At 46.4% G+C, this 25,560-nt stretch overlaps 1 long non-coding RNA gene across 1 annotated transcript in view; it reads left to right on the top strand.

Moving 5' to 3' along the window:
* The window catches only part of LOC116281908 (uncharacterized), a 554,075-nt gene that overhangs the window by 249,258 nt on the left and 279,257 nt on the right, over positions 1 to 25,560 (top strand). The window contains exon 3 of the long non-coding RNA XR_012075708.1: positions 14,800 to 14,880. This is a non-coding gene — a long non-coding RNA (uncharacterized lncRNA). The remainder of the gene's footprint in view (positions 1 to 14,799; positions 14,881 to 25,560) is intronic.

Here is a 25,560-nt window from a genome sequence, read left to right as displayed (position 1 = left end):
GGAACGTGTCATTCTCGAATAGACTCTAATTTTAGTTACATGTTTCTGACTAGTTTTTCCATCCAATTTTTAAATCCCTCTCTTCTAGAAGTCTTCAGTGGTCACCTATGTCAGGAGCATCCAGAATTCTGGGGGGCTTGCTAAAACATAGATGGCTGGGCCCCACCTCCAGGGTCTCTGATCACTTCATCTGTGATGGGGATGGAGGGTTATGCATTTCTAACATGTTTCCGGGTGATGCCGCTGATGCCGGATTTTTTTTGTTTTGTTTTGGTTTTCCACTCCACTTATGTTTACTAGGAATCTCCAGGGTCTCCTTACAGAAAGGGAGCCCGTTCATGTGCCCGCTGATGCTTGAGAGGCCCTGTGTGGGGAGCGGGCATCTGCCTTTGAGAAGCCCACGGTCTAGGGAGCGGCTCTCAAGCTTGGCTACACTTTAGAATTACCGGGGGAGCTCTCAGGTTAGTCTGTGCCTGGGCTCCCTCCCAGAGCAGTTGAATCAAAACCTCTGAAGTGGGGCCTGCCGTCATCACAGTTTTCAACTCCCTGGAGGATTCTAAAGTGCAGCCAACTAAGGTTGAGAACCACTGGTCCAGGAGGGGTGCAGTCTTGTAAATGAAAATCCCTCTGCTGGAATGGGCCATTCTTTTTTCTATATATAGATTTTTTATTGAAGAATAGTCAGTTTACAATGTTGTGTCAATTTCTGATGTACAGCATAATGCTTCAGTCAATGCTGACTACAAGAGACCCACTTTAGAGTGAAGGACACACATAGACTGAGAGGATGGAAAAAGATATTTCATGCAAATGGAAATGACAAAGTGGGAATAGCAATACTCATATCAGACAAAATAGACTTTAAAACAAAGGCCATAAAGAAAGATAAAGACGGACACTATGTAATGATCAAAGGAGCAATACAGTATGAGGATATTATACTCATTAACATATATGCACCTGATATAGGAGCACCTAAATATCCAAAACAAGTACTAACAGACATAAAGGGAGAAATTGATGGGCCATGTATTTTTAAACACAGACTTCAGGAAAGTGGTTGGGCTGATTTAGAGGGAAGGGTCTGAGTTGGGTGTCAACAATCCTAGGTTTTAGTCCTGTCTCTGCTTTGTGGCTTCTGGCAAGTGTCTCAGGCTCTCTGATCTTGATTTCCTCTGGAGTCCAGTGCTGTGGGGAGTCTGGGGGACCTCCGAGTACCTTTCCCCCTCCTACATTAGTGAGTCAGAGGAGAACAATGCCATGAGGATGAATCTCTGCCTCCCTATAGATCCTAATAAACACAAAAGGGAAGTAAAAAATACAGTTGGCCCTTGAACGGTGTTGGGGTTAGGGGCTCCAACCCTCCAGTTGGTCCAAAATCCGAGTATAACTTCTAGTCAGCCCTGGGTACAAGCAGTTCCTCTGGATCTGTGTTTCCACATCTACAGATTCAACTAACAAGTAAATACTATACAATTTACTATTGAAAAAAATTCACATGTAAGCGGATCCATGCAGTTCAAGCCCATGGTGCTCAAGGATCAACTATACAGCAAACCTGTTTATTTGGAAGCACTAAAACAAGATGAGGACATAGGCTGGATGGCCCATGAATTCCACCTTATCTGTCTTTCCTTGTAGAAAGTAGCCTGATTTTGTCAGTGAGGCGGTGCTCAGTGGTTCTCAAACTTTAGCGCCTGGACCAGCAACATCGCCTCCCCTGGGCACTTGCTAGAAACAAACTCTTGGACCCCACCCCAGACTGACTGAGTCAGAAACCCGGGGGCTGGGGCCCAGCCTTCGGCAGTGTAACAGGCCCTCCGGGCGTTAGTGATGCCCACTTCAGTTTGAGGACCACTGAGTGGGAGAAACACAGGAGAGGTTAGCAGCCTATGTTCACTGTATGTGTTGACTGTTTTTGCCTTGCTCAAATCATGTATGTTTTCTTCTGCTTGCTTTGGGTTTGAAATGGAATGCCCTTTGTTTAACAGAGACGAGAGGGAGAAGCCGTGGCTACCGATTGTGACTGAGAAGGTTATTTTCCTCTAAAGGCATCTACGATGTTCAGGCTCGCTCTTGTGATTACTCTGTTGCTGCAGTTACAGCGATCTAATCAGACTACAATGGAGAAAAGTTATTATGTAGATGTGCATTGTTCTGTGCAAAGACTGTGCCAGACATTCCGTGGAAATGTCCCTCAGCAGCCGACCATGATTCTGGCTGGCAGAAGGGTGGGCTTGAAAGGCTTTGGAGGAGAATGGCCACATGGTGTCAAAGCAGTTGAAAGGGAAGGTCTCCTTTACTTTCAGCACAAGTGGGCTGCCTGTAAGGATTCCAGGTCTGCTTTTATGAATATGAGACTCTAAGAACTGTTGCAATTGTGAGCTGTGGGGGACGATGTCACCTTGATCCGCCAATTGACTGCCGCCAGCAGTCAAAAGAGCTAAACATCTTTACACGCTTCCCAGCCCACTTTCATTTGATCACCCAAAGAGGTGCCTGGGACAATAGTCATGGGATGTGACATTGATGTGATGTATATTTGCTTCAACTAAAAAGAGCTGGTGTCTTTGAAGAGCCCGAAAATGGCAGAGGATTCTGATTTCCCTCCAGCTCTCTGACACCCTCAGGAAGTAAAAATAAGGTTTGGCCTTAGTCTGACTCTTGTTTGACTGAAGTTTCCTTTAAGGATGATCACCTCTGCAACCCCTAAACCAATCACTTCCCCTTGAACCCTCACAACATCTGCCCTCTATCAGGCAGACCCCAGAAACCTTCAGTATGGCATGCTGTTTCCATGCCTATTCACTTGCAAAGGTTTCTCTGAATTTTATCTCGAGATGATAGCACAAAACCCAAACACTGGGTGATGGCGCTTTGCTGCCTGCTCTCTTTAATTGATGTCTGGTTGGTTTCTCCCTCCCCAGTCCCTCCTCCAATGTAGCTCCAGAAACATCTGTCTTTTTATCCACCAATAGAGTCTCAAAAGGGTAACAAACCTGTTAGATAAAGTATCAAAGTTATGAATCCTGATTTAATAAATGTGCATTCAGGAGATGATTCATGGCATGTATGATGGTTTTCAATTGCTTTCTCAAACAGTTCATGCTTCATTTCATTAAGAGCTTCAGTCATCGCTAACTGATTAATTGTCACAGTGCTAGTCATGTTTTGTTCAGTAAATACATTCGGGGGACCCATCTGGACTTGGCCATATAGAAATTTTGTTTTGAATGAAACTAAAAAATGTTTAAAAGTAGATATATTATAAATGTTTTTCAAATTCCATGTAATGTTGGAAATCATTTGTTTCTTTGCCTAAAACATGCCTCCTGGGTACCTATGGGTGCCACCTACAGGCTAAGCACTGGGAGGATGCACAGCACCTGCCCTCAGTGGGCTTACAGCCTAGTGGCTACAAACTCTTTTGTGTAAGTGATTTTAGGCAGAGGTATTTGGAATCCTGATTACTCAGGGTTGATGACTTGAAGTCCCAGCTGGGCCACAAAGTGGCTGTGTGACACTGAATAAGATACATCAACTGTGCAGGACTCGGTTTCTCTTTTTCCAAATGACCTTGTTGGATTCTGTTGCCTTTCATGTCCCTGCAGCACTGACATTATCTGATACTCATTCTCAAGATGTTTTTGTTTGCCTCTCCCATCAGTTTTAACTAAAGAGTCTATAGACTCCAAACCCTGAGGCTTTGCTGAGAGAGTCACACTATTAAGTAGAATTCCACATTTCAGAAAAAGCATGAATCTTTTTCATGTACTTTGAGTATACATGCTATAACCATAACTGCAAAAGTCAAAGGGAAGATCTCATTCTGGAAGAAATTAAGCAACTTTCATAGGTGGAAACAAGGGGCTTTTTTATTTCATGTGTAGTCTCTGAAGAATTTTTTTTAAAACAAATAAGAACACATTAAAAATTTCAGAAAATTACCTTATTAGCAACCCCTACCTATATTAATTATAATTAAATATAATTATAATAATTGTAATTAATTATGACCAGCATGTTGTGGGTCCAAGAAAAAGTGACCACTCACAGCTGGCTGCCTTAGACCCAACTTCCTCCAAGTGACTTTGTCCCAAGAGTCCCCAAAGTGGAATGCCAGACTCGAAGTTCTCGCTAAGGTATTTCCTCCTCCACCTCACTGTTTGTATTTGGTTAATTGTGGGTTGTTGGGACTGCTAAGGGCATCCTTGAGGTGGAAGAGCATTTGCTGGAGGGCACTGTTGGAGCTGGAGCAGGATGCTGGAATAAAAGAGGTGGCCAGAGATCACCTTCTTCATGAGGGAAAGCCTGGTCACTGAGACCAAAGTGCTTCAGAAATATGGGGTCTACTTGTTCTGCCTGGAGAGCATCTTAGGGTTAGGGGACTGGCCCTCCCCAGAGGGAAGGCAGGCATCGTTGGGGTGGTAGAGGTGAACTGGTTATCAGTTTTATGGTCAATTCTGAGTGTAAACCCTGATTCTGTTACTTTTATGGATGACTTCAGACACACTATCCTTAACATTTTTGTGCATCAGTTTCCTCATCTGTAAAATGGGTATAGTTTGTAATGGTTTTGGGAACTAAGTTAAAGTTGGAAAAAGGCCTGCCCCAGTGACGGCTGATAGTTATTAATTAATTATAAGAGTGATGATGATTTCTTTACTTGTTACTACTCGTGTACAAGTGCTTTACTGGTTAAAAAGCACGTCTGTATCCTAGGTCTCTTTTGTGTCTTAATGATGCCCTGAGGGAGAGACTACATGCTGCATTACCCAGATGAGGGAGGCCTGCCCAATGAACGTGACCACCATATAGTGTAATGCTACGTTCCAGTTGTAAGGCAATGGGCAATGTATGTTCATGGGAGAAATTTTGGATCATATGGAGAGACGTTAAAAATAGACAGAGATTTCCCATAATTTGACCATCCAGAGGTAACTATGAGTAACATATTTGTGTATTTCCTTCATATTCTTCACCTATGTGTGTGTGCAGGGTGGGTTTTATCTATATAATAAGGGTGTCATGCTATATGAGTATAATTTTGTAATTTGCAATTAATATAGCACATGTTCTTCTATTCTTGAAAAAGTAATTTCAAACTTCATAAGAGCCTTGAATTTTAAGATTTTTCCCTCATTGGTCCAGTCACTCGTCCTTTCTCTCTCTTGTTCCTACTCTCGCTGTGTGTGTATGCATACCAGCACATATACGTACCAATTATTGCTGTTTATTTTCTGAATCATGTGAGAGCAATCATATATACAATATTTCATCCTTCCTAAAAACTCCAGTATACATTTCCTAAAAGCAAAAGTACTGTTTTATCTATCCTACCATCTAAATCAGGAACTCACCACAGTGAGAAGGCTGCTATTCAACCTATTCAAATTTCCCCAGCTGCGCCAACAACATAGCCTTCTGCTTCCTGGTCCAAGATCCAGTCTACTAGCATGGATTGCACATGTCACTTTAGTTTTCTTCAATGTGGAACTGGGTTTTAGTCTTTAATGACTTGACATTTGTGAATGGGGGAGGGCTTTTCTTCTGTAGGATGCTCCTTAGCCTCGATCTGTCCAATATTTTCTCATGATCAGAATTCAGCTGTCCATTTTGGGGAGAAATATCACAGAAATGATGCTGTGTTCTCAGTGGACCACACCATGCCAACCTATCTAGTCCTACCATGCCAATTTTGACTGCCTGGTCAAGTTGATGTCTGCCAAGTTTCTCTACCACAGAGTCAGCAGTTTCCATGTATAATTTAAAAGTGCTTTTGTGGGGAGATTCTCTGAACATCAATGCTCTGCACCTTATCAAATCTCCACCCACCGACCTTGGCTTCTTTTGAGGTTTCCTGCTGAGTTAACCACCACTATGATGGTTGTCAAATGGTGACTTTTAAATTTCTATGATTTTTCTACATTTACTAGTGGGTGTTCTACTGTAAGGAAGAGCTTCCCCTGTCATTTATTTGTTTGTTTGTTTCTGTCAGTATGGACTCATGGATTCATGTTTTATTCAGTGGGTTGAGTAAGCTCCTCTTATTTTTTATTTTGATGTTCAAATTGTCTCAGATTTGGCCATTGGGGGACTCTTCAGGCTGACTCCTTGTGCCCTATTGAGCATGTCCTCATCATTCTTTGAGCACTGTCTTACTTTCTGGCACAGAAAAATGTTCCAGGCTCATCTTGTACTTTTCCTGCCTTGGCTCTGAAGTTAGCTATTTTTCCAGGGAAATCTGGTTCCTTTTAGTGGAGAATGGTGTTTACAAACTGAGATCTGGGCAATGGATGTGTTCATAGTTACTGGGATGTCATTGCTTCTAGGTCCACTCAGCCAACTGAGCTAGGAAATCTATATAGGATTATATATATCCACACATATACATGATCAGTCGATCTGTCTGTCTATCTATCTTTCCATCCATCCATCCATCCACCCACATATGTGCGCACGTGCACACACGCACATACATATTTATCTGTATCACAGCTTCTCAACCATGACACTAGTGACACTTTGGGTTGGATAATTCTTTGCTGTGGGGCTGTCCTGGGTATTAAAGGATGTTTGGCAGCATCCCTTTCCTGTACCCACTGTGCCAGTAGAAGCCGCTCCCCCTCAGCTGTTACAATCCCAGATATCATCAGACATTGCCAGTTGTCCTCTGAGGCACAAAATTGCTCCTGCTTGATCGATAATAACTGATCTATATCGATTTCCACATCTGTTTATGTATAGATTTTAAACATATGAATTCATGCCAGTACCTTCAATTCCAATTCAGAACCTCATTACCTCCAATTCTAATCTCCCTTTCCATGAGTTTAAATTCATTCTTTGACCATCAGAAACCTGGTTCCCATTATCCTCAATAGAGTAAGTTATTTGCCTAACGCTTCTGTATTTAACCAGTCTCCCTACCATGCTGGTCACTTCTCCAGCCCCTCACATGCTCCACTGCCACCTTCATAGCTCCTCCCACCTCCTCTCTCAGCATCATGGACACAGCAGGCCACCACCGCCATGCCTCTTAGAGTTGCTTTCCTCCTAAGTTTGTTTTACATGATAGATTTCAAATTCCATGAAGGCAGGGGACAAGCTTGTCCCATGCATATCTGAGTCCCCAGCAGCTGGCATGGTGCTGGTATGTAGTTGGTGCTCAGTGCTTGTCTGATAAATAAGTCGTCAGGTATATGCTAGGCTTTTCGATTTGATGGCATCATGGAAACATCACCTCGGAGCACTTGGGTCTTTGCTTTATTGCCCATTCTCTGGGCAGGAAAGACTGAGGCTGAGCTCCAAGCCTCTCACATCATATGCTTTTGTGAACAGCTGAGTGGCTCTTGGCCTGAATCTGTGCTGTCTTGCCCCATCAGACAATGTACCCTTTCTGGCCGTATCAGGTATTTCTCATTTGGCAGGGTTTAAGAGCTGAATTTCCAGCTGCTAGCAAGTGTTTATCTGTGACTCTATGTGACAACAGGGAGGCTCTTCTTTGCTGTCCTTTTCTGCCTGACCTCATCCTTAATAATCCCACCACCACACTACTCCCACCTACCAGCCCTCTGTAGCAGCCCGTGATATTTGTTCTTTGCCGAGCCTGCCTTGGATAGACTGCTGATGTGGAAAAAGACTGTTTCTCTGGCACCCTGGAGGGTTTTCAAATAAAGCTCCTTTCAGTTCAAAGACACCTGACCATCTCGTACCAATGGTATTACTTAACCAAAAAGAAGAGCAGTGATGCTGGCGTGCTGCTGCATTCCAAGCCTTTATCTGGGTCTGATGAGGCGGCTTCCCTGGTGGGCTATGCAGATCTTTCTGAATAGTTCAGGGGCACAGAGACCCTCACCTTCCACCTACCTCCCATCATCCATGGCACGTGGTGGGTTGCTGGATTCCTACAGATCTGGCTGGGGTGGAGAAAGTGCAGTATTCCAGAAAACAAGCAACCCGTGAAGGAAACAGCCCTGACCTGAAATTTTACCAGGCTCATTTCAAGATGTCAGCTCCTTTCCCCACTCACTGTGTGGCCTTGGGAAACACGACCTTATGTGTAAAACAAGCTGGAGAGCCTGGAGGAATTTAAAGGACACTTGGAGCTTGGGCAGACAACGATTCTCTGAGGAGTGTTTCCTACTGGGGCAAATGGCAGGGGACAGAGAAAGATCCAGCACTCGGTGGCAGGAGATCTTGATTCTAGCCTAGGCTTTGCCTTACACCTGACCTTGGAGCAGTGTCTACCTTGTTCAGCCTTGTAGCCGGGTCCCTCAGAGAGTGTCTAGTGCAGAGTAGCCTGCAATAAACATATCCTCAGTGTTTGCTTTTGTTGGATAAATTGACCTCTTGAAATGCCTTGGGATCCAGTGTTCTTACCTGTAAAATTGGGACCAGGAAGGATGTAGATGGTGTAGGGTGAGCACTGGCTCTGGTATCTGGCATCCGGTCAGTGCTTAAGGCTGAATTGCCTTCATCATTGCTTGATTCTGGGCTGTTGGCTTCCAGGAGAGGGCTCTTCCTGCTTTCTCGATTCTGGGTTCAGGGCTGGATGGTGAGCGAGTTGAGAGCCATCGAGTGACTGCTCTGTGCCCTGCATGCGGCATGTCCCGTCAGGTTTCGTCCTCACAGCAGCCCCAGGAGACAGAATCATCACCACCCCCAAGTCATACATAAAGCAGCTGGCCCCTGGGCAGGTGAAGGATTTCTCTGAGGTCACTTGGTTAGAAAGTCACTGAGCCAGGTTTCAGAGTCCAGGTCCGCCTGATTCCAAAGTGGGTGCTTTTTCTACTGTTCCCCACTTCAAGGTGGGGGGTGTTTGACTCGCCTGCCAAGTCCATCCATTCATTTGGGACACAAGAGCCATCCTTGGTGTGCCCAGGCCTGTGTGCGGGGAGAGTGGGCATCCCAGGACCCTTGGGCTCCCTTAGTCCCACACAGGGGATCTTTGCCACACTCTGGCATCGCCTGGCAGACGTGTGGGTCAGGCCAATGGGTACAGGCAGAGAGCTACCCTCAGCATCATCACCCTCTCTAACTGAGTTTGATCCAAAGGCTTATGGGGTCATTGGCACAGGAGAGCAGTTGCAGGTGCCTTGCCCCCGATGGTTGCTGCCGGATCAATGGCCGTTTATCGTCCTTCAGTTTCTTGCCTGGGGTGCAGGCAACGGCATCAGAGTGGTCCTGGCATCAATTCCTGGGAAGTTAAACGCACTTCATAACCATCCCTGTGGCTAGCCAGTGCCCTCCAGGGTCTTCCTGTGGTAGGAGCTTGCAGCTGCCCGGGCCTCTGCGCAAAAATGGGCCTCAGCATCTCAGTATTCTCAGCATGTGACACGCCAGGCCCTGGGGGTACACGGGAGATGGCACGTTTGGTCCCGAAGGCAGCCAGCAAGGCTCCTCTTTGAAACGGCACCAGCTAGACAGGATCAATTTCCCATTGACTTTCGGCCCCACTGCAGACACAGTGTAATTCTTGTCTGAGGGTTTATAAAGGCCATTGACTGTCTTATAAAAGATTTAAACACTTACCTTGTGGCACGTGGGAGCCCTATCTATCACGGTGCCTTTTTGACAATTTGAGGGGGTAGCCTTGAGTTGGGGGAGGGGTAGCTGGTATTCCCACAGCAGGCGCGGCTCAGACAGACAGTGCCTGCTGGACAGAAATGTGGACGGATCCATCAATGGACCCTCCGAATTCATCACCCAGGGGGCTCTTTTCCACAGGGAGTCAGGCTCCTCTTGCTCCACTTTGTAAACACATCACATGCGACACAAGATGATCCTTATTTCAACAGGGTAAGCTTTGCCTCTGTTGGAACGAAGGGCAAACAACTGGGACATGATGGAACCAAGGCATATTTATCTTACACAAAGGACTTTCTAAATAACAATGAGACTATTAATGATGACCCTTTGCACTTGGTTAGTCCCGCTCTGTAAGGCATGTCCTGTCCATGCTCTTTTTTCCACCCACAGAATAAGCCTGTGCAAGGCCGGGGAAGCTAAGATTATTAATATTCACTTTATACATAGGGAAACTGGGCTTCAAAGAGGTTAGGTGTGTACTTGCCCAAGATAACCTCAATGTTCAGGCAGAGCAGTATTTTCCAACTTACCTTTCGCCCACCCTATATTAATATAAATTAATATTTGTTAACATTATTGATTTTATAGAGCTAGTTTTAGATGTGCTTTTGGAAACTTGTTTCGCCTGTGCATATCACAGACATGCTGAACTCCAGAGCCCTTGCACAGTCATACGTGAGAACTGCAAACCAGAAAGCCCTCAGTGAGTGAGACTGCGTGGAGCCGACTAGTAAAACACATGGGAACCTGAAAGCTAAAAAGCAGGTAAATACTCTGCTACCTACTCTCTTTCCATCCATCCGCTCTGTAGCCAGCCACGTGATGCTTCCGAGGGGGAAAGAGAGGAAGGAGAAGGTAGGATTTCTATCCTGGCAGAGCTCAGTCCAGTGGGTGGCAGAGACAGGGAGTGGGGTGACTGCAATTCAGTGTGTTTCGTGCTATAATGGCTTTGTGGTCAAGGAAGATGGAAGCATAGGGAAAGGGGTGGTCAGAGCGCTGTTGGGGGTGGGAGGGTTGATGGTCAGTCAAGCATGGCATCAGAACACAGGCACAGCACTGAGGCCCGAGAACGCCCAGTCTGCCTGAGGAATTGTGACAGTGACGAGTGTTAGAGAAAAGACTTGTGAGGTTTGGAGCGGGGAATGACAGAGGAGCAGCATCTGGCCCCCTGACCCTCTCAGATGGCATCTCGCCTCCTCCCCTTCTTGTTCACTTTGTTTTGCCCACACTGGCCCCCATGCTGTTTCTCTAACACACCTCACCGCCTTTGCGTGGGCTCCACCCACAGCCTGGTGTGGTCTTCCCCTGGAGATCCCCTCCTTCAGTCTTTGCTCCAGTGGGGTGATGCTGACCACCCAGTTGATACTTGGGGCCCCCACAGATTTTTCAGATTTGCAGTCTCTGTCCTCTATCTTTTCCCACAGCAATTATCACCTTCTAACACACCATGTAGCTGGCACACTTACGGCTATTACTTGCTGCTTCCTCCATTGACGAGAATGGGAGCTGCATGGAGGTCTCTGATCACAAACATTGGCCTTCAGTGGTTGGCAAGCTGAAGGGGTGGGGCTTGGAGTTGTGAATGATGGGGGGCTGGTGGTGGACAATGGAATTGATGGAGGTTAAGCAGAGGGATTACAGGGTTCTATTTAGTTTTAGAGAGGCCTCTCTGGGCTGTGAAGAAAAGGGAACCCTCCTACACTGCTGGTGGAAATGCAGTTTGGTGCAGCCACTGTGGAAAACAGTTTGGAGATTCCTCAAAAGACCAGGAATAGACTTACCATATGACCCAGTCATCCTGCTCCTGGGCATATATCCAGAAGGAACCCTACTTCAGAAATACACCTGCACCCCAATGTTCACAGCAGAACTATTTACAGTAGCCAAGACATGGAAACAGCCTAAATGTCCATCAACAGATGATTGGATAAAGAAGATGTGGTATATTTATATATTTATACAATGGAATACTATTCAGCCACAAAAATGACAACATAATGTCATTTGCAGCAACATGGATGTCCCTGAAGAATGTCATTCTAAGTGAAGTAAGCCAGAAAGAGAAAGAAAAATACCATATGAGATGGCTCATATGTGGAATCTTAAAAAAAAAAAAAGAACATAAATACAAAATAGAAGCAGACTCATAGACATAGAATACAAACTTATGGTTGCCAAGGGTGGGAGAAGGGATAGAGTGGGATTTCAAAATTTCTGGATACTGATAGGCATATGTAGAATAGATAAACAAGATTATACTGTATAGCACAGGGAAACACATACAAGACCTTGTGTTAGCTCACAGTGAGAAAAAATTTGACAATGAATATATGTATGTTCATGTATAACTGAAAAATTTTGCTCTACACTGGAATTTGACACAACATTGTAAAATGATTATAACTCAATAAAAATGCTAATAAATAAATAAAAAGAAAACTAGAGAGGCCTCTCCAGAGACCCCGAGTGGTTATAAGGAGGGGCAGATGAGAGACATGACTCAAGCAGCAGATGAGGAGGGTCTAGGCTCAGGTAGGGAGTAGGGAACTAAGGGTGGGGGCATCTCATGGGGATTAGACAGACTTGGCTTTATGGGCTGCTTGGAAAACAGGACCAAAGTGGATTCCTCAGCTTGAGGTTGAGTGTTGGGGTGGAGAATCTGGTTGTTCATTAACTCCAGGACCGTGGTGGTGGAAAAGCATGCCGTGTAGTGTGTGTGTGTGTGTATGTGTGTGTCCGCGTGCATGCATATATGTATTAGCAAGTAAGGTGGGTCTGCGCCCAGCTGCAGGCTACGCCAGCAGTGTCCAGGCACTGTGCGCTCGGAGTCACTGAGCGTGGACCTGGCCGGGCCACTGGGGGCCTGGAGTGCTGTGGAATTATTAACTCGCTCAGTAGAAAGATGGTAGGGGAAAAACCAGAGTGGTTATCTGACTGTCTTCTGCTGGGTATCCTAGGGTTGGACCAGATGCTCTGGAAAACACTTCTGACTCAATGGAACTGAGTGCTTCTCAAGTCAGAGCAGGGAGCGCAGGGCTCGGGTCAGAGCAACTCCTGCTTCCTCCTTCCTCCTGGGCTCCCTGTGCTGGGGGCATCCTGTTCCTACTTCTCTTTCCGGAGTCCCCTCCATCATCTCCTCTTCCTTCCCCTCCTCCTCATCACAAGTCTGTGTGGTTGCCTGTGGCCCCAGGCCTTCGTATGCATCACAGCCTCTGTTCTGACACACAGGGGGCCCGTCTCCTACAGGGCTTCTCATATTGGACCATGTGGACCCAGTCTTGAGGGCAAACACCCGTAGCACAGCTGCAAGAGACTTGGTTTTTGGTCCCAACTCTGCTATAGACACTGGACTTGGGACCTAAGGAAAATACCCACCCCCCTGCTTTGTTTTTAGAGTTTCAGGGTCCTCATCTGGAAAGGAGCATAGTAATGACTGCCCCATCCACTAGGTTGGAATGCTGGAATCTGAGGGTTGGAACGAACAGCTGGGTATGCAGTGAGCGGGAGGAAGGACCCTTTGGCCCTGGGCTTGCAAATACCACACGTGGTAATTTCCTGTTTGTATGAAATTTGCCGCTCACAGCATCTTCTCTGTTGAGTGGTGTCTTCTATGGTAGGAGAACCATCTTAAGAAATCATCACATAAAATTTGTTCCTGAAAAGGACATTTCCATTATGCTATAAAAATGTTCCAGTTTGGGCCACATTTGATGAATTTCTTCTGCAAGTTAAAAAAAAAAACCTTCCTACTAAAAGCATTTTTTTTTTCTCAAAAGAGGGAAGTGGATCTGTTCCCTGACCGGGTGGGGCTCACATCCATTTAGATTCCCAGTCACCATACTTGCGTCAGCTCTTATGGAAGCCACGTTGACTGCTGCCAGATGACAAAAGATTTTCCTTGCGTATCTTGCTTAGGAGAGAAGTTCTGCCCTGAGAGGCAGTAGAAGCCGCTTTAGAGTGGCCAATCTCTAAATTGGAGAGGAATGTTCCTGTTTCCCCTCTGTAGCGAGGAGTAGAGACCAGATTGGGGTGTGTATAAACTAGATGCATTTGGATGAATTGGAAGTCCAGAACACAGCACTTATAGTGGGGTGGAGAGTTGGGAAGCATTTCAAAGCTATTAAGCGGGTAGAGTCAGAGCTGATGGAACTTTAAATTATTAGCTGGGAGGAGGGGAGAGGATAAGGGGGTCAAGTACAAGTGCACACTTGTGATTGACTTTCATGGAGCAATTTCACAGGAAGCCAGACTGCAGAGCGAGTGGAAGGTGAAGGGGCAGAGTGATGGGTGTAGACGGCTCTTTGAAGAAGCTTGTCTGTGTGAGGGGACTGGCAGGAGAGAGGGTCGAGGGAGATTTTCTTTTCTTTTGAAGGTATGGGAAACCTGGGCATATTTATATGCTGAGGGGAAGGGGTCTTTGGAGAGGGACACCTGGAAGCATGGAATACGAAAGAGATAACTGATGCGCAGGACTCCTGTGTGATGCGTGGGACAGAGGAAGGCGGAAGCAGACACATCCTCCTCCGAGGAGGGGGACGTGGTACACAGAGATGTGGGGGCTTCTCAGTTGTGGGCAGTGAAACCAAACATGGAGGGAGTTTATCCCTAATCCCTCTATTACCACAATAAAGTGGGAAACCAGGTGCCCTGCTGTGGGACTGGAGGCTTGAGGACAATGGAGCAGGTCTACTTAGAGTGATGGAGGGGATCGGCCTGGGAACGCAGCTGGGATGGGGCCTGGGATAGGGTGTGGCTGGGTCATGACCTCCAGCATGAAGAGAGGCCCAGTGGGGCAGCATTGGGGCAGATGGTGGGTTTGACCCATGGTTGGGTTCTTCTGGTAAGTATGGCAGAGACACTTTGGAGCAAGGACCCAGAGAATGGTTGAAGTGGTGGGTGGTCGCAGTGGGATGAAGAGGAGGGTTGGTTCGGCAGGGAGGTGATGTGCTCAAGGTGAACTACTCAAGGGAGTGGACATTGTGAAAAGGTCAGACAAAATATGGCAGGTGACTAAGGGAGCTGAGAAGAAGTAGGCTGCGGTCAGATGTTAGAGTTTAAGATTTCAGAGCCAGAAGCTTTCTGAGTGATCTTAAGATCCAGGGTATGAAGCTGATGTGGAGGTAAAAACGGTCCCTAATGTGTTAAGCACAGCATAAATGCTTTGGATGGAGTTTCTCATTAAATCTCGTAACAATCCCTGTTTTACAGATGAGACAGTGAGGCACAGAGGGAAGCAGCAGCTTGATGGAGGAGCCATGACTCGTCATTGTTAGAGGCTGGGATGTCAAGGTAGGTGGTCTTTTCCACTCTCCACCCCTACTCATAACACCCTGATGGCAGTTGGCTGAGTCAACTCTGGGGATGTTAATGTCGCTGGGGACAATGGCTGGTTGGGGTGGAGAGGAAGGTGATAAAACCGGGACCGAGTCTTCTGTGAAATGTTGACCTGTACCAGCATGATAGCTGGAGCATCACTCTGCCCCTATCAGCTCCACCGCCGTCCATGCTGGCCAAGTCGGCTCTGGGCTTCAAAGGGCTGATGAGCTTCCTGCTGGACATGGTACGAGCCCTCGTGCTGAGCTTCCTGATGCACTGGCTCTGTGTCTGGTAACTGGAGGACAGCCTGGTGCAGGGTGCAGGTCACAGCCATCATTGGGGAGAAGTGGGGCACAGGAGGAAGCAGCCTTCAAATGGCGCTGCTGCTGTTCCAGGAGGGAGCATCTCCTGCAGTAAAAGCATGGCTGAGCAGGGTGTGTGTTGAACTGGGAGAGGAGGTGGCTTCTGTGCTCCCTAACACACCCCTTCATCAGGCCAAGATGTAGACTCTCCCTGGGGCCATATTTTCCAAGAGGTGTCAGTGCCCCAGATGCATTTCAAATTGTGTGGTCGCCCTCTTTGGAATAGTCCTCCTGATGCCATCTGAATCTAGGTGAGTGATACTGAGAATACTTTGGCTGTTCATCAGGTTTGTCCAGTTATCTCAATTGGTTCTTTCTTCCCCCCTCATTCTAGTTGAAATCCTTTTCCCTCTCTGTTTATCCCAACATTAAGAGCATAGCATGGCATGGTAGAAATACCTGTATTCACTTGTTTACTCAGCAGTGATTTTTTTAGATCTTTGAACAAATACTGGAACGTGGGTTTTGCAGAGTGGTGGGCTTGGGTTTAATGCTAGTTGTGTGCTCTCCACGTGGGCAGGGGCCACATCCTGACCTACTTTGGTTGTCACAAATGAGCCGTTTTTAACCTGTAAATGATAGGGGTGCTCTGTGACCGTAGGGGAACTGATGACACTCTTGGAGCCTCAGTTTCTATTTCTGTGCAGTGGGGTCTTGTCACAACTTGGCACAGTGTTTAGGAGAAAGCAATGACAAAATACTGTTAAGAGCCCGGCACAGTGCCTGGCATGTGGCCGCATCCAAACCTGTTGATTCCTCCTCCCTCGGGTCCCATATATTTTTTTAACTGACAGGGAAATGCATTTCTCCAGATGAACAGGTGGGCTGATTGCATAGCAGTGACTAGGAGGACTGCGTTTTTTGTATCTAAGTGGTGGGCACCATGTTCATGCTGTTGGCAAAGATCACTGGGGCCATGGGGCCTGGGAGTCCAGTTAACCCTGCTGACCGATGACATTTTGATTGGAACAGAAAGGGAGTTTGAAAGAGCTCATTTCTGAGCTCTCCACTTTGGTTCCTAGCAGCAAAGCCCTGGCCTCCTTCCTCCCCCTAGTTCTGCGGGTTTGGAGGGAGCCTAGTCAGGAGACAGACATGGTGGGATCTGCTTGGCCTGCATTTTCACAATCATTCTGGATGCTGGGATTGAACCAGGTGTGAAACAATCCGTGACATCTCACCATTTAGGGAGCTGCAGTTGCATTCTTCACACCAGATCCATCTTCCAGATGATCCAGTTCTCTTGTCTGCAGGCCACTTCTGTTTCAGCATTTCTGGACCTGGAATAAGGTCCTCAGGCCCGAGGGGTCCCATCCTGACCTCTGCTTTGGGGGATGTCAGTGTTCCGTCTTGGATGGTATCTCATCTGGCTGCTCATGTTGTGGTTCTTCTCGCACTTGGCGGGCCGTTTGTTCTGGGGACGGAGCCAAGGGGCTTGAGGGATGCCGCCGGGGTGGAGGCTGGGCTTTCAAGCTCTCTAAGCCTCCGCTAGGCTGACTTCACACAGTGCTTGTGAAGTCCAGCCCCATAGTGCGTGTGAAAACACCATGAAAAATGCAAAGAGCTCTGAAGGTATCACCGCTTTATTTATGATTATCCTTCAGTTTCTAGACCAACACCCACCTTTTGAGGAAAGGCTACAGGAATATCCCAGGTTATTTGCTAAAATATCATTAATCTGTCAGGTAGCTAATTAGAGGAGTGAAAATTGCTTCATATTTATGTGCTCATTATTTACCTTTCAAAGCAGTGTTTGGTGGGTCTGATCAGATGCACTGTGGAGGATAGGGACGTTTTGAGAATCTCTTTTCCGGGCTTTTTTTCTTTTCTTTCCAGTTTTATTTTATAAAGTCAATACATCATCCTTAAAGACTTTAATGGAGATTAAGTGAATGAAGTTCACAATATTGTCAATGTTAATTAAAAAACGACGTTAGGTCTGTCAGACTCAGCGCACTGGGAATGACAGGAAAAGTCAATGGTGGGGCTTCAGAACTGAAACTGCTTGTTGCCTGAGTTTCCCCTTCTCCTCTCTCTCCGCCCCTCCCATAGCAGCATCCTCAGCCTGTGCCCTGTGTCCTCACTGCGCCCTCCTCCCCTCAAGAATCTGTCATGGCTCCCTGCTGCCCAGTGGGACCCGTCTGGATTGTGCTCTCTCTGGGACATTTTCCCCAGCTTTCTCCTGCTCATGATCTGTGTTCCAGTGTTTCTTTATTGCATTCTCCTCAAGACTTACCGTCAATGTACATGTTAGTTTCTGTAAGACTAGCACCCTGGGGTGCCCCTCTGGCATTGTGACGTTCCATGCCATTTCTCCTACAAGAATGACCTGCCTTCTAAATTTTACTCCATGCCAGCCCCACCATCTCTAGAGATCTGTCCTAGAGAGACCAGAGAGGAGGACCATGCCCCCGAAGATAATCCACCGTACCATCTAACAGCCAGTCAGAAAACTCAGAGTGAGTTGCTTTAGAAGACGATGAGGTTCTAGTAGCTAACTGCATCCCACAGGTCCCCGTGAGGAGCAGCTGCCCTTCTTAGGAACCTTCCTTGGGCACCACACACGTACCTCATCTACCCTATAGACTGTGACCAAGCAGGAACATATACGACCCTGCATAATCACATAGGTCCTATGTGATGTCTGCGCAGAACAGGCAAAATTCACCAAATACACTAATATTATGGCTTCTCATGGATCTTCAGAGGCCCAGATCATTGAAATCAGAAAGCCTCCCAAATGTTGGTCACCAAGGCTCTCCATCTCTGGCATGTCTGGCACAGGACTAGGGTGTGAGGGCAGTGATGAGAGGAGGTCTGATCAGAATGGTGTATAGCTTTCTGCTGCTGAAAAAGTTACTACAAACTTAGTGACTTCAAACAACACAAATGTACTGTCTTATAGTTCTGTCAGTTAGAAGTCTGACAGTCTCGTGGGGCTGAAGTCAAGGTGTCCGCAGGGCTGCCTTCCTCCTCAGAGGCTCTAGGGGAGAATCTTGCTTTTAGAGCTTCTAGAGACACCTGCATTCCTTGGCTTGTGGTCCCCTTTGTTCATCTTCAAAGCCAGCAATGTTGCAGCTCTCTGACCATTCTCCCATCAGCATCTCTCCCCCTGTGTCTCCTGTCCACCCAACTCTTCTACTTTTAAGGGCCTTTGTTCTTACATTGGGCCCATCTGGATAATCCAGGATAGTATCTTTATTTTAAGGTCAGTGTATTAGCAATCTTAATTCCGTCTGCCACCTTAATTGCTCCTTTGCTAGGTAACCTATTTACCTGTTCCAGGGATTAGCACGTAGATTTTTTTGGAGGAGCCATGATTTAGCCTCTCACAAATAGGGACTAGGACATGTGATGACTAAATTCACCTTTCCTTTACTCGGAGTGAAAGTATTCAAATATGTAAAGGACATCCACACTGAGGCCTAACCTAGTTAGAAAACACGGGCTCTGATCATGATAGAACCTTTGGCAAATCACTTAGCCCTTCAACCACCAACCACCCACCCAAACCATACACATTTGCTGATGCCTGGGACCTACTAGAGATTCTGAGACAACTGCCTCTCATCGTGGGCTATGAGCGAAAAGGACATAAAGAGACAAGGCCCTGCACTGGAGGCTTCAGAGGGGAGTGGGCAAACCATCTGACTCCTGAAGGAGACATAGGTCATACAATGATGGTCACTGGGCAAAGTGGAGAGAGCATTTCTGCCAGAGGGCATAGCAGGCACAATGCATGAGGTGTAGACCAGCACAGCATGTTCCAGAATCAGCCAGTAGCTCTCTTCTTTGCCATCTTTATCCCTGTGGAGGCCTGCTGGGATCATGACTTCTAAAATGCCAATTATGTCTGGAAGGCTGTGGCCCAAGGCCATTTTTGCTGGTTGTAAGCAAGGTCTTCCAAATCAGAGGGAGCCCACAGCTCTTCTTAAAATTAAAAATGTTTATGGCTGAAATGAAATCGAATGTTATTTAGGGAAGACATGTTTATATAAATCTAAAACAGTGACTCCTGGAGACAAACCAAGAAAACCAGAGTAATCAAGGGAAAGGTAACCCACTTGCGTGAAGCAGTAGCCTGGTTTCTGCCAATTTCTGAAGCAACCTTCCTGCTAGGCCATTGGCCACAGAATCCATGTGGAGCTATGTCCTTTAGAGATTTAACTTGTTTAAAAGTGAGCAAATAAAATTCAGGGGGATGAAAAGAATTTGTTGTTTGATGTGATTTGACTAGAGATGTTTGGAGAAGAGTTGCAAGTGGAAAATGATAAGAAGTAGATGGGTGTTAAAGGCTGAGCTGTGCTTCCTCAGAGTCCATGTGTCAAAGTCCCGACTCCCAGGGCCTCAGAATGTGACTGTGTTTGGAGATAAGGTCTTAAAGAGGTAATGAAGATGAGGTCATTAGGGCGTGCCCAAATTCAGTGTGACAGTTGTCCTTATCAAGGAAATTAGGACACAGACATGTGTACAGAGGGAAAACCATGTGAAGACACAGGGAGAAGATGACCTTCTACAAACCAAGAAGAGAGGCCAGTCCTTCTGACACCTTAATCTCAGGCTTCTAGGCTTGCAGAACAATAATAAAACACATTTCTGTTGTTTAATACACCCAATCTGCGGTGCTTTGTGATGGCAGTGCTAGAAGACTAATGTAGTGGGTCATGAAACTCATTGAACACCATATGTACTAGATATGGTGATGGGTCACTGAGATCTCCTTTCAGGTCTGATGGCCTTATTCCTCCAGCTGCTGGGAATCCTACTGGCAGAAAGCCCTCAGCTCTCAGCTTCTTTCAGGAATTGGCCTTGGATTGAATTGCCTTGTCCAAGGTCATGCCCCCTTTCTCCAGGTAGTCCACAGCCAAGACTTGTTGACGTATGGATATTAAGGCTTGGTCCCTTTGCTGAACTTGGGTCAACACTGAAAGTTCATCTGGCTTCAGAGCTTTCCTTGGAGTTGACTGAGGCCTTTGTTGGGACTGCATCACAGCTTCTCAGCTTCTCTTCAATTCTTCCCCCTTTCCACTCTTCCCTTCCAGGTGGATTGATCCCAAGAACGCTCCCTAATACATTCCTGCATGCTGACTATCGTCTTAGGATCAGTATATTTAAGAACATGATCTGTGACATCATGATAAAGAAATTGCACATTATCTTGATAGCACTGGGAAGCTATTGGAGCACTATATCTTGATGTGGTATGATTTGTAGTGTGGCTAGTCTGAAGGGTAAATTAAAGAGGATTGGCTAGAAGCAGGTAGACCAGTTAGACAAAGTGGAGAGTAGGAAGAAGGGAAGGTGATAGAGGACTGGTTGTAAATGGTTACTCTTACCTAAGGCTTCTCCTGAATCCTCTGCCTGCTGGGAAGCTCAAAACCATTCCAATATAGGACATATATTATCCTGGCTTGACCGGCATTTACATCTCACCCAGAGCATTGAAGGCGGCTCAGGTCTGGTCTGTTTCCCAAGATGTGAGAGCCAAGGAAGACCACAGGCGAATACTTCATGGGTGAATAATGAGAGCTTGATGCGCCAGTACATCCTCAGGGATTTCGAGGAGAATCAGAGGACAAAATCCATACTTCCCCCTCACCCTCTGTAAGTACAAGTGTCTCATCAGCTTAATCAGATTAGTGCAAGCTCTCACACCCCAGCCCTAACTCCCCATGGCTCTTCCCTCACATCCTGCCATAACTGAACCCTGAACACTTGCTAATGCAGTTCCCTCTAACTGAGCTATCTCCCCTCTTGCTCCATGACCTTCATTTACCTCGTTCAACACTCAAGTCTCTTTTCTGCATTTACTGTTTCCAAGGAACCTTTACTCATGGCTCCCTCAGGCTGAGTTAAGTATACTTTCACTGTATTTTTATAGTCTTTTTTTTTTTGGACCATTAGACTGTGAACTTCAGGATGGTAGAAACTATGTCTTCTTAGGGATTTAGGGTGAAAGAGGCACGGCTTTCTTCTTTCCATTCAAAGTTTGACCATTAGGGAATATATACACAAAGAACTGATGACTGAGTGGGGATCCCTTTATCTCCTTTAACAATGGTTATGCAGCGCTCAGTAACCATCAAACCTAGAGGCTCTAGTAAACTGTGTAGGAGCTTGTGGCTTAGACCTGGGGCCAACTGGTATCTCCTACTTGTTGCCCTATGCGTATTTAAACTTTAGGATCTGCTAACTTGAGCAAACCACAAGGAAAATAGCATGACTTGTAGACTCCAGATCCCTAACCTTGTGAAATAGGCTTGCCTGCATCAAGCAGAGACATCAATAGAGGAGCAGAGAAGAGGAAGAGAGGGAGAGTGGTGGGCTTGTCCCTTGAGAGGAGTCCTGTCTTGCTGGTTTCGCAATAGAGAGGCAGGAAGGAGGAGGAGAACGAATGGTGCCAGAGCCTGGACGGCAAAGGGGAACGAAAGAAGACTCGTGCCTTTGGGACAGTATCCTTGCTCATTAGGAAAATGTAGCTCATTGTCTAATCCCATTGGTCAATTTAGATTCATTGGGATTAGCTGTTCCTCCTTCCACAAGAAGGAAGGTGTAAGAAGATAGAGGACCAGAGTTGCCTCTCAGGCATTTCCCTGCATGGGAAAAGTGGATAGAAATGTGGCCTTTATAAGATGAAGTAGAGACACGGGGGAAAGAGCACACATGACTTTCTATCCAGGCCTCTTAATCTTTGTGTCCACAGAAACCAGTGTAAGCCTGGCCCAAAGTAGGTCTCAATCAGCTAGTGCTCCCTGTCGGAATGGGTGAATGGGTAACTGAATGGATAGGGAGTGGCAGTCGCTGATGGATTTGTGGTTATGCACCTCTCCCTGTTTCTCTCAGTTACTAATGAATGTCCTTGGGCCTGTGTAGTATTATAAATGGAACTCATTCTTAACTTTGCAGGCCTGTCACTGAAAGCCCCCTCAGAATCTCTTATAGTCTCACCTTTAGCCGCATCCATCATGAAGGTGTGTTGTTATCTAAAATGAGCTCCTGCTAGGTGGGTGATGGGATGTGGCTGAATGGGGAACTGGGGGCCCGCCCTGCTGCTGTCCCAGGGCTCCTTGTCAGTGTGATGGAGTGAGCTCTGTTTGGGGCCAAGCAGGCCTTGTTATCTGATGAGGATTGACATAGTAGAGACGTTAAATGCAGGGAGCGGATGAAAACTCATGGCAGATAGGTGCAGAGGCCTGGCTCTCTCTGTTTCATCCACTTATGGTAGAATGGAAATGGGAACGGATGCCCTGAGTAAGGACTGAGAAAAGACCGACCAGGAACTATGGCCCTTTGGAAGCAGATAAGGATCCAGGACCCAACTCTAGTCTCAGGAGAGAACTATAATGGCTGGACAGGGAAACAGAGGCCAGCTCCCCATTGGTAGGAGTTGGCCTGCCTAGACAGGGGTTAGGAGGGGGCTGTTGGAAGGAAGGCAGGATCTCTCCTTGGAATCCATAGCATGCAGCCAGCTTGTATATTGGTTTCTATGAGTTAGTGGCTTGAGTGTGAAGGTGTGCTGGTTCCCCACGTTGGGGCGTTAGACTAAACTCTTCACCGTGCTGTGGTATATGCTGCAATATGCTTCTGAAGTCCCCTTCAGTGAGGACTTACTGTCCCAGCTGCACTCTTATAAACATCCAGCATGCTCAACATGTCAGCATTTGCTTCCCGGGCAGCTCAACCTGTGACTCTCCACTTTGTACAGCGCATTCTGACCTGGTTTGGGAAGAGCCAGGAATAAGTTGGGTTGAGCATGAAGGGACAGGTCTGGGAATGATGGGAGAAGGGAGCCCAGGCTTGCACAAGACTGGCTCTAGAATAAGAGCCCCCAACAGTATTTGTTCAAGGCCTGCTTGATGGTACGAGTGACTTACCCTGGTGATGTATAAGAGGGACGCTGTAATGTGGGATAGGGTGATGGTGGTTACCCAGAAGCAGGTGGCTAATGTTATCTGGACAGAATGACTGGTTGCACCCTGGGCCCACCCTCAGGAAACAGTCTATCTCAGACAGTCAGGTGGTCCATTAGTCAACAGATACTTCTGGAGCTCTTCTTTGATGGAGTTTGGAAAGTTGCACAAAGGATTCTTAAAATTGCAAATACAGTATAATTGTCATGGTTATACTCATTTGTGTGGCCTAGAATGTGCAAATATGGGTTTGAGTCAAATCCCTTCTGGAAGAGGGAGGAGGCTAATTGGAGAGAATAATATGAGTTCTGTGTGTAAAACCCCTATTCCTCAGATTTGTCATAGAAACTGAAAAAATACCTCCTTTTGTCCTGCTCCCATCCCACACAGCCTCTGGGAAGTTACACTCCTTATATGTTAATTTCTTATGAGTAAGTAATTCTTTGAGCACCTCCTATACACTAGGTTCTGTGCTGAGAACTGAAAAAACAGAGAAAAGAAAAACACAGGCCTATCTCTGAATAGCTCTCACATTCCTGTAGGAGGCAGACACAAAAATAACAGAAATAATGGTGGCCTTGGGGTTCTAGTAAATGGTTTATGATTAGAGAACTGAAGAATACCTATGGATGGCTCATCCCCACAGCCCCCACGGAAGTCCAAGTAAGGTGTATGCACACAAGGAAAGGGGACAGAAGGCCACAGAGTAACAAAATTTGGTTACCTGGGCAAAGAAGACCCAGAAAGCCAGACTGAGTCTGATTGAGCTCCCTTTCCCCTAATATACTAAGGAGTCACATGAAAGCAATTCTTGGAGTCCACTTTGTCATAGCATCTCTGTGCCTGAAGGCATGTCTCAGATCTCTCCTCTGCACACAAGGTACACACAGGAGATTGCAAGCATTTAGTGCTGCTGGAAGTTGAAGACAGAAGAGCATTAAGAGATGAGACTAACCCCTCCTGGGCAGGTTCCAGTCACCAAGGACCACAGTGATATCTGCTGAGTTTCTCATTTGTCCTGAGAACAAGAGGTTTGAACTTGTGTGTTCATCAAAATTACCTGGAGAGCTTTAAAAGAGGTGGCTCCATGATCTAGTGCCTAGACAGTGGCTCTCAGTTGGGTAGAGCAGTGAGAAATAGTTGACAGGGCCACAGGAGGATCAGGGCTCTGGGTCCCCCAACTCTTCTGTGCGGACTCAGGAGAATGATGGAGTTTGGATATCACATCCTGGTTGGCCAAGTTCAGTGGCATCAGGTAGACTAAGGTTGCCAGTGATGGAGATTCCTTGAAGCTATGTAGGAATAAAATCTTTTTGTGAGAGATAGCGTCATTTCAGAATCCTTACATTGCCTTGGCCCTAAGGGTATTAGGACAAACTGGGAAAACATTGAAATGTTCAGAAGAATACAGTAATGAGGAATCACTTCCTCTCGAGATCACTGGTCCCATTCTGGTGTCCCTTGGCTGTTACAAAGTCCTTCCCACCCCCATGCCTTCAACCCACTCATTCCTATTCCATCCCTAAGTGTTGGTGGAGTGAGCCAGAATCTGATGCTTGAAGCCTGTTTTAGCTGAAACTAGTAATCAATGAAATCTACGGTCAATAGGCACAGGACAAAATAAATAGTCACGTGAAGGTGACCAACCCGAATTTAATGAGAGTGATTCATCACTTTAAGCAAAGTGTTATTGACCCCAAATATCGGAATTGGATTCTTTAGCAGGGGACGGGGCTGCTTGGGGACAGTGAGAGAGTGGGAAGATATGTGTGGCCTCGATGTGCCAGTTCTGCTGGTGGTCCCACACTGGGAACATGGGCCCCTCAGCAACAAAGCTGCCACTGAGCAACACGTAGAGGTTACGTTCAGGTGGGAAAATGATTCACATCAATACACTTAAGTGTCCCAAAGCATGAGTGTTGATTATCCAGTGGAGAAAGTATTAGGAAACTCATTACAAAATATGTTTTTGTCCTTGCATTGGCCTGAGCCTCACAGTTAGCATCCACACCCACATAAGATGCAGATACAGTCGTGAAATGAATTTTGAAAACTGAGTCCCTCCAGCTTTCTGGTTCCCATGCCAACTGTGTCCATTTGATGCCACTTGGATCTTGATTGCATGACAAATACTTCTTGTTCTACCAATTCCGTCACTTCCTAAATGATGGGGCTGACACTCTGTGCTTTTTGTTTGTGACAAAAACAAGGCTCTATTGTTTCAGCCACTTTTGTGGGACATTTTGTTACTTGCAGCTGAAAGCATCTGAGCTCTTCCTCCAGAGAGCTCCTGCCTTTGGTGGGGTCTGTCTCTCAGCAATCTTTCCTCCCTTGTTTGTTGAAGGTCTTAGCCTGGAAGCCCACTTAAACTCTTTCTCATCCCA

The sequence above is a fragment of the Vicugna pacos genome, chromosome 9 (genome assembly GCF_048564905.1).
Source record: "Vicugna pacos chromosome 9, VicPac4, whole genome shotgun sequence".
Taxonomy (NCBI): Eukaryota; Metazoa; Chordata; class Mammalia; order Artiodactyla; family Camelidae; genus Vicugna; species Vicugna pacos.
This window is presented reverse-complemented; position numbering and strand designations above follow the sequence as displayed.